The sequence below is a fragment of the Mustela putorius genome, unplaced genomic scaffold (assembly GCF_011764305.1).
Source record: "Mustela putorius furo isolate JIRA1106 unplaced genomic scaffold, ASM1176430v1.1 tig00000151_pilon_pilon_pilon, whole genome shotgun sequence".
NCBI lineage: Eukaryota > Metazoa > Chordata > Mammalia > Carnivora > Mustelidae > Mustela > Mustela putorius.
Genome location: NW_025421296.1, coordinates 2,825,007 through 2,841,443, shown reverse-complemented (window position 1 = coordinate 2,841,443; position 16,437 = coordinate 2,825,007). Strand labels below are relative to the sequence as shown.

Genomic DNA, 16,437 nt, shown 5'->3' with positions numbered 1-16,437 from the left:
TGTGGTCGAAGTAGACTTTTTCATCAGCAAATATGAATTGAGGATGCCTTTGTATCCTTAGTAATGCACTTTGTAATCCTATCACTTAGCATGTTGCCTGGTACACAAAAAGGGTTTTATAAATGTTCAGTGATGGATGGATGACTGAAGGATGAATGGATGGATGAAAGAAACCAAATGCAATAATTAGGTTTGTCTATAGCTAAATTTATCTGTCCTTTTGTATAAGCATTGTAATCATCCACATCAAATCATCTAAGCAAATATGAACAAATTTGAAAAAGTGCAGGGAGATTAAAGGAAGAAAACAAAAGGGGAAAAAAAGACTCGTGTTTCTCGTGAGCTCTTAAAATCTTACTGTCTGTAATACATATTTGGCACTTATAACTGTTACTTACCTTTGTATATGTGTATGGTTTATCACCCCCAGCACATTGTAGGCTTCTTAAGATCCAATAACATATCTTATATTGCCCTGTATCTTCCCCCTCAACTTCTGCAGCAGCTGGCACAACGCCTAGCCTGTAAGAGGTACTCAGTAAACACTTACTGAATGTAGCATGACACAGTGTTGCTATATTCTGACAGTCTAGTTTATTCTCATGTACTGTAAATAAAGGCTAATTTTATCTCCCTGAGCCTTACTCAGTCTGCATCCTGAAGTTCCAGTCTCTGATTGCCAGAATGATGCTGTTTCATTATCTAGATTGCACACACCAGACATAAGGATAGATAAAGAAAAGATAAAAGCTGTTGGCTCAGAGCTCAAGGTATAAAAGTCTAAATTAGACTGGCAATTTTAACAATGGTTAAAGTAACAGTAAGTTAAAAATAGTCATTGTCACTAACGATGAATTTTCTGATAAGGAAAGAAAGACACAGTCACATCTACAGAGCATCAAAAACAGTAAACTATTTAGGAATAAATTTAACTAACAAGGTAAAAGATCTCTACTCTGAAACCTACAAGATGTTGATTAAAAAAAATCAAAGAAGACACAAATAAATGGAGAGGTATCCTGTGTTCATGGATTAGAAATATTAATATTGTGAAAATGTCAATAGAGCCAAAAGCCATCTGTAGATTTAATACCCTCCTCCCACCAAGATTCAATGATATTTTCTTTAGAAGTGAAAAAAAACTTCTAAAATGTGTACAAAACCACAAAAGACCCTAAATAGCCAACACAATCCTGAGAAAGAAGAACAAATCAGGAGACACCACACTTTGATTTCAATCTATATTATACAGCTATAGCTCTCAAAACAGCATGATACCAGCATAAAAACAAATAGACCAATGAAACCAAACCAAGAGCCCAAATAAAGCCAAGCATATCATCAACTAATATTTGACAAGGGAACCAAAAATACTCAATGAAGAAGAGACAGCTGTTTCAAAAAATGGTGGTGGGGATAGATGGATATTCACATTAAAGAATGAAACTGGACCCAAAGCTTACACCACTCACAAAAATTGACTTGAAATGGATTAAAGACTTACCTGTAAGACCTGAAACCATGAAACACCTAAAAGAAAACATAGGAACAAATCTCTTTGACATAGGTCTTGGTAATGATTTTTTGATATGACACTTAAAGCACAAGCAACAAAATAAAAAATAAACAAATGGGACTAGATCAAACTAAAAAGTTCTATACAGTAAAAGAAACCATCAACAAAATGAAAAGACAACCTACAGAATAGAAAAAGTATTTGCAAACTATGTATCTGGTAAGATGTTAATATCTAAAATAGGCTAAAATTCACACAACTCATAACAAAAAAAAGAATAACCCAGTTGAAAAATGGGCAAAAGACTAGAACAGACATTTCTCCAGATAACACATGAAAGGCCAACAAGTACATGAAAAGATCTCAACATCTCTAGTCATTAATGTAAATTAAAACCATCATGAGATAACACCCCATGCCTATTAAAATGGTCATGATCAAAAAGACATGAGAGGAAAAATTCTGCCAAGGATGTGGAGAAAAGGGAACACTTGTGCATTGCAGGAGAAAATGTAAATTGCTACAGCCACTCTGGAAAACTGTACGGAGGATCCTCAAATAACTAAAAACAGAACTACCATATGATCCTGCACTTCTACTTCTGAGAATATATCCAAAGGAAAACACTAACTGGATAAGATACCTGCACCCCCACATTCATAGCAGGATTATTTACAATATCCAAGACATGGAAACAACCTAAGTGTCCATCAATGCATGAATGGATAAAGAAGTGTGGCATTGGGGCGCCTGGGTGGCTCAGTGGTTTAAGCCTCTGCCTTCAGCTCAGGTCATGATCTCAGGATCCTGGGATTGAGCCCCACATCGGGCTCTCTGCTCAGCGGGGAGCCTGCTTTCCCCTCTTTCTCTGCCTGCCTCTCTGCCTACTTGTGATCTCTGTCAAATAAATAAATAAAATCTTTAAAAAAAAAAAAAAAGAAGAAGTGTGGCATACAAATAGTGGAATATTATTCAGCCATTAAAAAGCAAGGAAATTCTACTCTTTGCAACAAGATGGATGGACCCTGAAGGCATTATGCTAAGTGAAATAAGACAGACAAAGGAAGACAAATACTATGATCTCACTTAAATGTGGAATCTTTTTTAATTTTTTTTTTTTAAGATTTTATTTATTTATTTGACAGACAGAGATCACAAGTAGGCAGAGAGGCAGGCAGAGAGAGGGGGAAGCAGGCTCCCTGCTGAGCAAACAGCCCGATGCGGGGCTCGATCTGGGATCATGACCTGAACCGAAGGCAGAGGCTTTAACCCACTAAGCCACCCAGGTGCCCCATCACTTACATGTGGAATCTTAAAAAAAAAAAAAAAATTCATAGAAAAAGGCTTGTGGTTACCAGAGGTGGAGGGCAGAGAGGAAATTGGAGGAAGTGTGGTCAAAAGGTACCAATTTCCATTTATAAGATAAGTAACTACTAGGGGTGTAATATATAGTAGGATGACTATAATTAACACTGTTGCATGATATACAGAAAAGTTACTAAGAAAGTAAACCTGAACTTTCATCACAAGAATATTTTTTTTCTTTTTTCTCTCTTTTCTTTTTATTGTATCTGTATAAGAAGATGGATGTTAGCTGAACCTACTGCAGATCATTTCACAACATATGTAAATTAAACTATCATGCTATATGCCTGAAGTTTATCCAGTGATGTAGGTCAATTTTTTCTTAATAAAACTGAAAAAATTATCATTTTGAGTTTTTTTTAAATAATTATAATGTGACTATTTATTTTGTGCTAATAATCTAGAAAAATATTAAAATGCACTTTCTGACAGAAAAGATGTCTAAAGAGATTTGTGTATTTCTGATAAGCTGCTAAAATCCAAAAGAATAAAAGATCATATTATCAAGTATATAAATGATATTTTGCTAGTTGTTAAAAAGTCTCATAGAAAAGTAAAGAATGAGGGCTCCTGGGTGGCTCAGTCAGTTAAGCGTCTGCCTTTGGCTCAGGTCATGACCCCAGGGTCCTGAATCCCAAGCCATTCATCTGGACCCCTAAAACTTAATTTATTTTCTTTCAAATCCCTTCCCCACCCCTGACAGCATGACTCTGTCCTTTAAGCCTCAGCCTCTGGTGGGGAATGTGATCCTGCAAACATACAGAACACCTACAATCACAAAGGTGCCACTCACCTGACTCAATCACTGGCTCTACGTGGAAACTCCTGCTGTTGTATCAGATCCTTTAGGACACTTGGCTACTTGAATGCTGCTCCTCAGAAAGGAAGATGGGAGTTGTTCAAATAAAGCCACCATTCAGTGTATGCCTGGCAATAATAGATACTTTTCTTTCTTTACTCCTGTGTCACATAAAACACAAGCAGGGATATGTCAATCTGACAGACTATAGCAGCACAAATCAGAGTGTTTATTATAATACATGTCTAATATATCTTTGGTGTCAGTTGTATTGACTTTCCTATTAATCATTAGCATACTAATTAAATAAAAATTCATTTATTACCACATTTTAGATTAGATTGGCTTTTTCCCCCTTTATGCCATCTGGTGTGTCTTCTTCCAGTACAGTCTCTTTCAAATATGCAATCTCAGGGTTATAAAACTCTCTGAAAATGTAATAACCAATACCACAGTTAAACGCCTTCAAAGGACAAGAGAATTGCTTTGCTAAACCTTCTGGTATCAGTAACATGAGTCAGCTGTGAGTCTGATATCAACAATGAGACCAGTCTGGAACATTCAGCATCTCCAAAGCCATAGGATTCTCTAAAATGAGAAGTAAGGGGCTTAAATTTTGGCCTCACTCCTCTTCTCACTCTACAATCCCATTATTCTTGAAATTCTCATAGCTAAGTTAACCAATTATCAAAGGAGAAAATATAAGATGACAAGAAAACTTGTTCCAAAAGTACTATGTGTAGGGCTCATGGATGTTTAAATTTGGTTATCTAACAGGAAATGCTGCGATAAAAGAATAAAGAAATGGCAAAAATAAAAATCCTCTTACATCTACATATAAAAGGAGCAACTACAGAACCGTTCCCAAAACCAAAAACAAAACATAAAGTATCCTAAACAGGGTAACTATCACTTAGTTGTCACAAAGGAGCATTTAGAATGAAAATGTAACATTAAGAAAGAAAGTATAATCATATTTAACAATTACTTTATATCTCACTTTAAACTTGATAAGCCAGAAAAATATCAGGAAAAAATCCAAGGTTAGATAAAAGCATAACCAGAAAGAGTGAAAATAAAAGAGAAATATTCACCAACACTGCCTCACTTCGACACAGAATATTTCATGGTAAGAGAATAACAGTGATGGGGGACACTTCCAGTTTGATTATCATATTTTTTCTATTAGAATTTCTAGGTCACTCTCTTTCAAATTTGAAGTATCACTTTTTATAGTTTCAAGTTTCTTCATGAAATATTTAACACTGAGTTTTATCTCCATAAGCATAATGAACATGGTTTATGTCGGTCTGCCTCTGGTAATTCTACTCTGCAGATATCCCATGCATCTCTTTAAATGTTCTGTTCTCATTATGTGTTCTTGTCTCTTTTTCTTATCTTTAACAATGTAGTGGACTTTACAGTTGGCGGGGGGGGGCCTTAGAGTTATAATTTGAGGCTGAGAATGACTTGTCCTCCTCTAAAAGAAGACTCCTAGCTTCCGCTAGAGCTCAGGTTGCACTGGCAATCTAGGCTCCATTTGATCAAACTCCGAGGTTTGAAGTTTTAGGGCTCACGGATAACCAGAAGGCTGCCAGGAATCCATGCAAGTGTTGCTCTATGTCTCATTGCAAGGGTGCAGAATTTTGGTGCCCCATCCACAATTGGCGGTCCCACGGACCCTCCACTCTTGGTATCATTAAACTCTAGTTTAGGTCCCCCCCGACCTGCCCCGTCCTCTGAGGCTTTCCCAAGCAGTGCTCATCCTTTCATCCACCTGTTCTGGATTGGCAAATATTCCCTACATGCAAAAGTGATCCCAAATGCCAGGCTCCTGTTCTGTATAACTGTCTTCTCACAGGTCTCCGCAAAGTAATTCTTTACTCTTTTGTCCGTTCTTAGGCGATTTTAGAAGATTTTTAAATATTTTGTTAAGCTTTTCCAGTCAATGTAAACAGCAGTGTTGGTGCAAATTATCTGGTTTATCACTAAAGGGGACAGAAGTCCAATCACAGTTCAAGTTTAAACTCCTGCTGAAGGTGGCATATATCATTTTTTTTTTAAGTTTCCTATTGGACAACTAATATATGTCATTGTTTTCTTTACTTATATCTAATTCCAAAAGAAAGTATTCAATGAGTTTCATACAAATTGTATGATTATTTTATTCAAATGTGTATTAAATAATTAACCTCCATATAATAAGTAATAATAATCAGTCAACAGATATTTATTGAGCATGTACGATGTGCCAGTCTCATTTTAGGTGCATCAGAGAAAGAAACAAAGAACCTCCTCATCCTTACAGTGCTTATATTCTAGTGATTAGACAGATTACAAAGGCTTAAATATATAAAAAGGTAAATTACATCGTATATATTTGTACATCATATTGGAAGGAGGCACATATTACCGAAAACAGTAAAGCTAAGTAGATCTGTAGGGTCGGGACAGGGAAAAGAGTTACAACTTTCTTCAACGTAACCAGAATGGACTTCATTGAAAAGATGAAATAGATATTTTAGCAAAAACGTGAAGGTGGTGAGGAAGTTACCCATGTGTATGTCTGTCTGGGGGCAGAGGGAACAGCCAGCAGGAAGACCCTAGGCTAGGATTATGCCCATCCTGATCATGGAACATCAGGAAAACCACATGGCTAGAATGGAGTAAAAGAAGGATGAGGAGGATAGTTATGAGAGATCATGGAGGGGTCAGGAGACCATTATGAGAACTTCAGCTTTTACTTTGAGTGCCATCTTGAGCACTGTACTGGGGAGAAAAGGGGTTGGACCATTCTGGCTGGGGTGCTGGGAGTGTGTGGAAAGAACTGGAAGCCAGATAGGAGCTCACTGCAGTAACACAGATCATGCTGTCTCAATATAACTCTGGATGTATTTTCAAGATGACATCAATGACATTTTGACAGACTAGATGAGGAGTAAGAGGGGAAAAAAAGAGGATACAAGTATATTTTCCAAGATTTTTGGCCTGAGCAACCAGAAAGATGGAATTGCCATCTTCTGAAAAGGGAAAGGCAACGTGTAGAACCTAGAAAGTTAGAAATGCAGTTTCTGCTGAGTTTGATATGTCTACTTGACCATGGAGATAGACGTCCAAGTCGGATATTCCAGTGGGGAGATAAAGGTGAGAAATTCAAAATGGATATATAAACTTGAGACACTTAAGCTAATAGTTTATATTTAAAGCCATGAGACTTAATGAGATTCCCTAAGGAACAAAAATAAGGAATAAAAGAGCACTCAAACATTAAGAGGTCCAACTATCATTCATATATATTGATTTTGGAGCACTGAAAGGAAAAGCTGAGTGGTGGGCAGTAAGAGCACATTTGAGGAGAACAGGAGAAAATATACAAAATTAGGAAAACACGGGAAATGTAGCCGATTGTTTACCTTTCTAACCACTCCTTGGCAGATACTTTACCTCTTTCCACACAGCTCTTTTACTTTGTTGGAGTTAGAAGTAGATGCAAGTTTAGCTTTTTAGGCTGGGACTATCAGTATGCAAAATTCAAAAATTTTTTAGAACACATGGGAGATCTTCAGAATCATGCAGTAGAGATGGAAAATAAGTTCTTCTGTGAACACCACAGTCATTGTAAAATCAGCCCTGCGCCAAACTGCAACCAAGCTGAATTTCTCTCCAACATCACTCCGGTTCCCTTTCTCTATCCCTTCTCCCATCCAGTCACTCTGAATCTTCAATCATAGAAGGTACACAGCATCCTCAAACTGACCACTGCCTCGTACTTTTGAAGCCCCAAACTTCTAACACGTCACTCTTCTTCATCGAAACTTTTTGTTTGTCTCTCTGAGGACATCACAGCCTTGCACTCTGCTGGCACACAAAGGTGCTATTTTCTGATAGTGATTCATTGGACAATTTCTCTTTGAAACATTCACACTTAAAAGCTGCTTTCCAAACAACCAAACTGGGGTGCCTGAGTGGCTCAGTGGGTTAAGCCTCTGCCTTCGGCTCAGGGTCCTAGGACCAAGCCCCACATCGGGCTTTCTGCTCAGCGGGAAGCCTGCTTCCTCCTCTCTTTGCCTGCCTCTGTGCCTACTTGTGATCTGTCTGTCAAATTTAAAAAAAAAAAAAAAAAAAAGAACGACTAAAGTGAATGAAGTAGGGCGTTTTTGGAACAGTGAGGAAGCATCCCCATAGAAATGAAAGGAGGGGCGAGCACACTCCCACCTCAAGGGGTCCTGATCCAACTGTTCGTGAAGAATGCTACTCATCACCTGGGCAGGCTCCCTACTTAGAATATCTGGGGGTCACTTTAACTTGGAATTTCCCGTGGACAAACTACGACTGCTTGATAAGCACTGAGTCCACATGATGAAAGAATATATTTACAGATTACCAGTTAATGTAGACACTCACTTCCTGTAAGTATTAGTTTGGACCATGTGAAATGGCCTTCCTGTAGGTCAAAAATAAGCCAATATTGGCCTTTTCTTTTGTTTCAATCTAATACACACTGTACTTATCTATAATACAGACATAACTATTTTGTGGTTTTGTTAACAAAATCTACCCATTTCTTTTACCATTTATGAGTGAATTACCATGGGAGACATGTGTCTCATTGTGAATGAAACCAGTCAATGCCTTCTATAAAATGCCTTCTTGCCACTAATACAGCAGGGGGTCTTAGAGTTCAATATTTAAGGCAGAAAGTCTATCCCACGCTGGCTACAGCCTGTCAGACTCTTGGTGACACTACGAAGCCCTTCTCGAAATCCTGTTTGACATTTTCAAGCCCATTTCACAGAAGCAATTAATGTTCTCATCCTAGCAGCAATAAACTTAACCTATAGATTTAGGTCACTTTCTTAGTTCAAATTATAACATAAATCTTAAGCTCAATGATGTCATTTTGTTGCTTGACTAGAAGGATGTTTGCTTTGTGGGTCTTGTAGCATGCTTTCCTGAAGAGAGAAGGCACTGATTCTGCATCTCAGCTCTATGCCTTAGCAGCTCTATGACCTCAGTCCCATCTCTTGTGACAAACCCCGGCTAGATGCTCATCACGCCTATTTCTTCTTCTTCCTGGAGCCACATAAGTACCCAGTTCCCTTGACATTAGGTGTAGTCCTTGCCCAGGAAATACGAGGAAAGTGCTGTGTGTCACCCCCAGATGCAGCAGTTAAAAAGGAGCACTCCTGCTCCACACACTCACTAATCTGTCCCAGCCAGGTGCAGAGGATCCAAGGGTGGGTCCTGGAACCCTCAGATGGTGCCGCTATGAATGGACAGAGCCTGCACTCCAAAGACTGCATGGAGCGGGACACCTGGGTGGCTCAGTTGGTTAAGCAGCTGCCTTCGGCTCAGGTCATGATCCCAGCGTCCTGGGATCGAGTCCCACATCGGGCTCCTTGCTCCACGGGGAGCCTGCTTCTCCCTCTGACTCTGCCTTCCACTCTGTCTGCCTGTGCTCGCTTTTGCTCGCTCTCTCTCTCTGACAAATAAATAAATAAAATCTTTAAAAAAAAAAAAAAAAAAAAAAGACTGCATGGAGCAAAACAGTCCTCTCCTGAGCCTTCATTTCACTGAAGGGAAATAGACCTTGATTGTGTTATATAACAACACAATTTTAAGGTATTAACCTACCCTGTCTGTTAAACCCCCTAATCTTTTATTTCTTCATCCATAAAAATGAAAATAATAAAACACACTTCGTAGGGTTATTGTTAGGATTAACTGGGGTGATAAATGTACAGTGCTAACGCACCGTGTTTGGCACAGAGTAAGGCTATAGAAATGGTGGTCACTTGATGTTGCCATCATCATGATCTCTCACCTATTAACTGAAAAAATTTCTATATTTCTTAAAGCAGCCCAGGGTTCCATAAATAATTTTTTGACAGTGCTCACTGGGCAGCATCCCCCCAAGACCCAATATCTGACCCATGCAGTCTAATAGCAGAGCTTGTGGATATTGATAATTTTTTTCTGGCTCCGAACAGTTTTCATTGGATAAGGTTAGACTTTTTAATGCCTATCATTTATTGAATAATTAAAGTCATTATTTCCAGTTGCTCTTGTGCATGCAAATGTAGAAAATCCTCTTAGAGATACCATCTGATATAACTTATTTGCTATAAATCACATGTGTAGCAAGAAGCTCCTTACATACCAGGCACGCTCTGTAAGTGCCTGTTGACTGATCAAGGGTTTGGGTTCTTTTTTTTTTTTTTTCAGTCTCAAGTTTCCTAGTCATTTCCTAAAAGTTTTGCTTACCAGATGCTTTTGTCAGTGAAATGCTATTTGTCACTTTGATTAGCATCAACAGAACACATCCACTTTTCCAACTGCAGTTTCCTCAACATCATGAGACAGCACACTTGAATTTACAACAGCCTAGACTACAGCACTGGTAAGAAGGTTTTAGATAATGTATACCTCTAAGACAACTTCAAAGCAAATTTGCGTATTGATCATCCAACATAACTCTCTAAGTAATACAACTAGTTCTTCCAGAGGAAAGGTAATTAGGGCAGATTTTTAAGGAAAACAAACAAAAAAAACATAAAAATCTAAAGCTCCAAATAGAAACAAGCAGCCTCCTTACACACATTCCAAAAATTCTCTAAAATCTTTTCAAATAAATAGTATTAATTTGTATGTGAAATGTCTTCTCTTTGGCTCTTTGGCCAACATACCCAAGTGCACACTGGAGTCCCATGCCTGAGATGAAGCTACACAGAATGTCAAGAATTACAGGCTTGCTCCCCAGTTAGTTAGCTACTTAAATCCATAGTCTAATAAGCAATCATGTTTTGTTTTGTTACATCTTTTTTCAAACGGGAATTAAGGTGGTTTAAATGTACAAAAAATTATTTGTGGTGAGATTAAACAAAAACACAGATGCTGGGGCACCTGGGTGGCTCAGTCACTTTGCCTCCAGCTCAGGTCATGATCCCAGGGTCCTGGGATCAAACCACAGGGGACCCCTGCTCAGCAGGGAGCCTGCCTCTCCCTCTCCCGGCTCCCCATCCCCATCTCACTATCTTTCTCTCTCTCTCATAAATAAATAAATAAAATCTTAAAAAAATACAGAGGAGGGGCACCTGAGTGTCTCAGTGGGTTATGCCTCTGCCTTCGGCTCAGGTCATGATCCCAGCATCCTGGGATGGAGTCCCACACTGCACTCTCTGCTCAGCAGGGAGCCTGCTTCCTCCTCTCTCTCTCTCTCTCTGCCTGCCTCTCTGCTTACTCATGATCTCCGTCTGTCAAATAAATAAAATCTTAAAAAAAAAAATACATAGGATATTAGGAAGCTAAGGATAATGGGGAAGAAAAATAAAGGTAAAGCCACTAGGTAAGGTTGAAAAAAGCAGCAAACTGTGAAGTTCTAGCCACTTTCTGATTAGCCACACATTTTACTCTGAGCTTACGGGCAACAAGTGCAAAAAGAGAAACATGATCAGTCACATAATTTACAAAGTTTATGACTATAATATTGTGAACAATGTCCTAAATATCCATACACAAAATACAATAATTTCCCAGGGCTATTTATATCAACCTCCATCAATATAAAAAAATGTTAAAGACCTAATAGGACAAATGTCAAAATAAAAGGTCATATTACTTTCTAATGCGTGCAAACTCTTGGGCAATGCCAACATTATGATGCCTTTATTTGTAGGGGTAGGTGGAACTGGATTAATAAAAGCTTTTACAGAATTGATTTTGTGAAGGTCAGAAAGGATTCAAGGTGGTAGATGTACAAACCAATGTTTCTAAACAAAACATGATGGAAAATATATGAGAACCACTGATTGGGGGAGGGTGGGGAATGACTAAAAAATTTCCTTTAAGAAGAAAGTAGGGCTTGATAGGAGAGTCTGATTAAGGGACAAAAGGAAGGGAGAAGGCCACAGAAGCTACATGCTCTTATTGGCATGGGAGGGGTGGCAGAAACATAATGGAAAGTCCTTAAGCCCTCGTATCAGTACTTGGCTTTTGATTCACTGGAAAATAATAGCAGAAGAGATCAACAATATAATATGAGAGCAGGGTTGGTGAACCATTCTAACTGAAACCCACAAATAACTGAAGGAGTAAAATCAGGAATAAAAGATTCCTACGTGAGGAAGATTTCATCGTCTAGCTGAGTTTGCCTCTATCATCGGGACCTCACTTTCCCCGTAGTTTGTGAACTCATCAAGAGGACAGCTGGGGGTAGAGAGGAGAGAAAGGAGGAGGAGAGACTGCCTGAATCTTGGGTCTTATTCATCTGTTTTCTCAGTGTGCAACGCAAACAGGACATGCGGCTGACATTCAGTTTAAGTTTGTTGTTAGAAAGAAGTACAACATCCATCTGAAATAATTTATAGTGACTTAGATTTTGTAAATGAGTAAAAGGAGGCATCAAATATCACCCCAAATATTAGTAATAGAAAACAGAAGGAGAGGGGCGCCTGGGTGGCTCAGTGGGTTAAGCCTCTGCCTTCGGTTCAGGTCATGATCTCAGGGTCCTGGGATCGAGCCCCGCATCGGGCTCTGCTCAGCGGGAAGCCTGCTTCCCTTCCTCTCTCTCTGCCTGCCTCTCTGCCTTCTTGTGATCTCTGTCTGTCAAATAAATAAATAAAATCTTAAAATTAAAAAAAGAAAGAAAAGAAAACAGGAGGAGAATAGTGTTTTGAACTAGGAAGCTTAGTAGTGAGCAGCTATAACTACAAAGTTCTTTGCCATATTGTTTTGAGTGGCAGCAATTCAACCAAGAATGAGCATTCTTGTGACAATAAATGGTTATGTACTTCAGCAAGCAGAAAATAATGATAGAAGAGTGCCTCTGTGACTCATTTGGTTAAGCATCAGACTCGTGGTTTTGGCTGGAGTCATGATCTCATGGGTGGTGGGATCAAGCCCCATGCGCACCCCCGCCAATCCCACCCCCCATCCCCACACCACCCCCACCACCACCCCCACGCACTCAGCAGGGGGGGCTACTTGAAGATTCCTTCCCCCTGCCCCTTCCCACACTCCCACATGTTCATGCTTTCTCTCAGATAACTAAATTGTAATTTAAAAAAAGAGAAGAGAATGATAGATTAAAAATCATGATGCCAGCTACATATAGATAAAGAATTTTAGAGCTTTCTAAAAAGATTAAAAAGGGAGAATAACAATAAAACTTTGTTTAATGGAAGGAATATTTGATTGGGAGTCAAAAGACCAGAGATTGGATCTCAGCTTCAGTGCAAATTCTCTGTCCAACTTCTGATAAATCACTTTGCATCTGGGTTTGGGTTTTTCTCAACTATAAAATGGAAGTGAAGTGGAAGACCTCAGGGCGTTTCAAACAGTACCCTACAGACCTCAGGGGTCCTAAAGGAAAGGTGAGGCCAGACCTGTCAAACCTCAGGCCCCCAGCCTGAGCATGTTATTAGCAAAATAAATGCACCCTAACCTTTTAGCTATAGCTATTAAAAAGACTCTCATGCACAGATTGTTTAGAAAAAAAGAGACCTATTGATTTCAAAAAGCTATACAACCATAGGCTACACAATCTCTGGTGTCCCTCGCATCTGTCACAAATCCCTTTTAAGTTAGTAATATACTTGAACAAAAAGTGTAAGCTGGTACTGTTGCTTCCATCTTGCAAGGTAGAAACAAGCACAAAAAAATCAAAGGAAATTCTCACTAACAAAAATTTCAAGACTAGCATTGAAGTCTGTTGACTATCAAGCCAGAGTTCATATTTCCATAAATCTGAAAGGCCTTTATATTAGGAAAGAATTCTATCAGGTGATTTGGTGGTGTCACAATAAGCATACAGGTACATGATGTGGTGTTAATAAAGTCATCTTACATAAAAAGCATACATAAATGCTTGCAGTAATGTTTGGAGTTTAGGAGCTTTTTCTTCCACGTTTGGCTTCCTCTGAACTGCCCCACCCTCTTCTCAGTTTGGGTTCCTGTTATTATATGACTGCATCTTAAACTACAGTTTGATGAACCACAAAAAAAAAAAAAAAAAGAAAGAAAAATCCACAAATGCTACTTGACACAGAAAACTCACAATCCACAGTTTTGCCAGGCTAAATTATGTAAAATGTAGCCATTGTGCAAAATTAACATTTGATGAATATGTTTGTTTTTTATCTTTTTAAAATATCAATTTAAGTGAGTTTAGCACTACTGAGCCAGAATGAGCCATAATTTATATAAAGCATATAAGCAAACCCTGAGTTTTGGTGTCTAAAGTAGATAACATGTCTGAATTTGTTTAAAAAGCTAGCATTATCAAGAATGGGTACTATCATAGGGTATTTATGACAGTGCCTAACCAATAAATGCTTAGTGTATAAGCTGGAAAAACATTCTGTCTCATCTAAACCACCATTATTTGGTTTACCACATAGAGACAAGCAACCTAATTAGAGCAACATGCTTATACTAACATGAATATGTGCTAGGAGAAAATATAACTTTATTTCTCATACATGGAAGAGACACCAAAGAAAGAATTAGTAACAAGTTCTACAGTATTGGCTTTAAATTGAAAATTAGCAATTTTTCTTCCTTCTTTGCCTCCCTCTTTCCTTTTATGAATAATTCAATCTAAAAGGCATTAGAGGGGAGCCTGGCTCAGCGGGTTAAGCCTCTGCCTTCAGCTTGGGTCATGATCTCAGGGTCCTGGGATTGAGCCCCACATCAGGCTCTCTGCTCTGCAGGGAGCCTGCTACCCTCTCTCTTTCTCTCTATTTGTGATCTCTGTCTGTCAAATAAATAAATAAGTTTTTAATAAATAAATAAATAAAAGACATTAGATTGGGGGCACCTGGGTGACTCAGTTGGTGAAGCATCTGACTCTTGATTTCAGCTCGGGTCATGATTGCAGGGTTGCGAGATTGAGCCTGCTTAAAATTCTCTCTCTCCCTTTCCCTCTGCCCCTCCTTACCACTCATGCATGCTTTCTCACTCTCCCTCTCTCTCTTTCTCTCAAAAAAAAAAAAAATAATAATGATGATGATGATGATGATAAAATAATTTAAAAGACATTAGACTGAAAGAGTAAAGTAGAAATCTGAGGGAGGGAAGGGACATGCTAACTGGCAAGATTTGTACATACAGGAGAGACTGGTCAAATATGTAAACATATAGAAGAAAATGGGAACCAGGGGGAAAACTATAATGCTATGATATTGATGAATTTGGATTTTAAGTGTTGATGTGAACTCAAGATTTTCAATATAGATAAATACTTTTAGAAGCAAGTCTAGTAGCTGTGTGTATATACATATATACACATACTCCAGAGCTCCATGAACTGAGAGGACTAAAATCCCGACACCTCAATAGTAATGAACACACCTAACACCCAGATCCTGATCACTACATATTATTCTCCACTAAAACAAACCTGGGGTTCCTTGTAGAAATGACTGATTCCAGGGCTGAGGTGGGGAAAATATAAGCTGAACCTGCAATATCTTGTCTCAGATGGTAAAGAAGTGCTTTCAGAGTGATGGGCATACATCAGAAGGACATAGAAGCCAGCTTAAAGAGGCTCCCACTGGCCCATTTGGAACTGTGTGAGTGTAAAAATAAATAATGATACCAGTAGATTATAAACCATTAAATAAAGAAAGAATCCATGAGTCTATACTGACATACACAATACATACATACTTACATACATAGATGAGATAGCTTTTCCTTACAATGGAATGCCATCTGATGAATGTGGGGGGAATTACAGAATCAGAAAATCATCATTTGGTAATCATGAGAGTAATTAATTCACCTGAGAAAACAAAGAATGCTAAAACTATTGGGTGAAAGTTGGATGAGGAATGGAATATTTACGTAATCTCAAAGCACCTCCCCACAAAATACTTTTGATTACAAAGGGGATCACAGAGTAACTCAATGATGGACCTGACAAGTATTTTAATCAAGGGATCAAGGTTATTGCTGGCAATGAGACAAATTAAATTGTGTGCCGTCTGATAGAATACAATAAGAACGCAGCATCAATTCTGTGATATTCCTTCTAAAAAAAAGTAGAGTTTGAATCTAATCATGAGCAATTATCAGAAAAACACAAACTAGGGCATCCTACAAAATAAGTAGCCAAAAATCTTTACAAGTGTCAAGATCACAAAAACTCAAGAAAAGAAGGAAGAACTGTTCCAGATTAAAGGAATCTATAAAGACATGACCACCAAGTGCAACATTCAGTCGTGGGATTGAATCCCTTCACTGTAAAGGATGGCAGACTTAAATGGGTCTGTGAGTTCCATGGCTATAATGTATCATCCATGTCAATGGAAGTCAGGTAATACACATGGCATTCAGGATTATGGAGCATCATGTCAGCCACTTGCTCTCAAATGGTTTGAGAAAAAAAATTCTTTGTACTACTCTTCTAAGTAAGTGTGAAATTGTTTCAATTTTTTATTATAATCAATTATTTATTATGAGAACAGTAAACACTGTTCTATTTTTAAATTCTACTCATAAGGCTGTTGTGACAATCAAATGAGTTAACATCTACAAAGCATTCATTGCACAATGCCTGGTACAGGGGAAGACCTTAAAAATACAGCTATATATATTACAGTATATCACAATATTAAATTACAAATGCACACACTCCTCATCCCACCAGGAAAGAATATGATCAGCAGAGTCAAATGAAAGGACTCAATATGATGGTTGGAACTGCTCCCGCCATGAAGCAAATGTTAGGACCAGATGACCTTGAGGCACCATTTGT

At 38.4% G+C, this 16,437-nt stretch overlaps 1 long non-coding RNA gene across 2 annotated transcripts in view; it reads right to left on the bottom strand.

The window, feature by feature from the left end:
• Window positions 1-16,437, bottom strand: part of LOC101688263 — an 82,116-nt gene that overhangs the window by 19,378 nt on the left and 46,301 nt on the right. For both annotated transcript variants that reach the window (XR_200858.3, XR_006605483.1), the window contains exon 2: window positions 3,675-3,841. This is a non-coding gene — a long non-coding RNA (uncharacterized LOC101688263). The remainder of the gene's footprint in view (window positions 1-3,674; window positions 3,842-16,437) is intronic.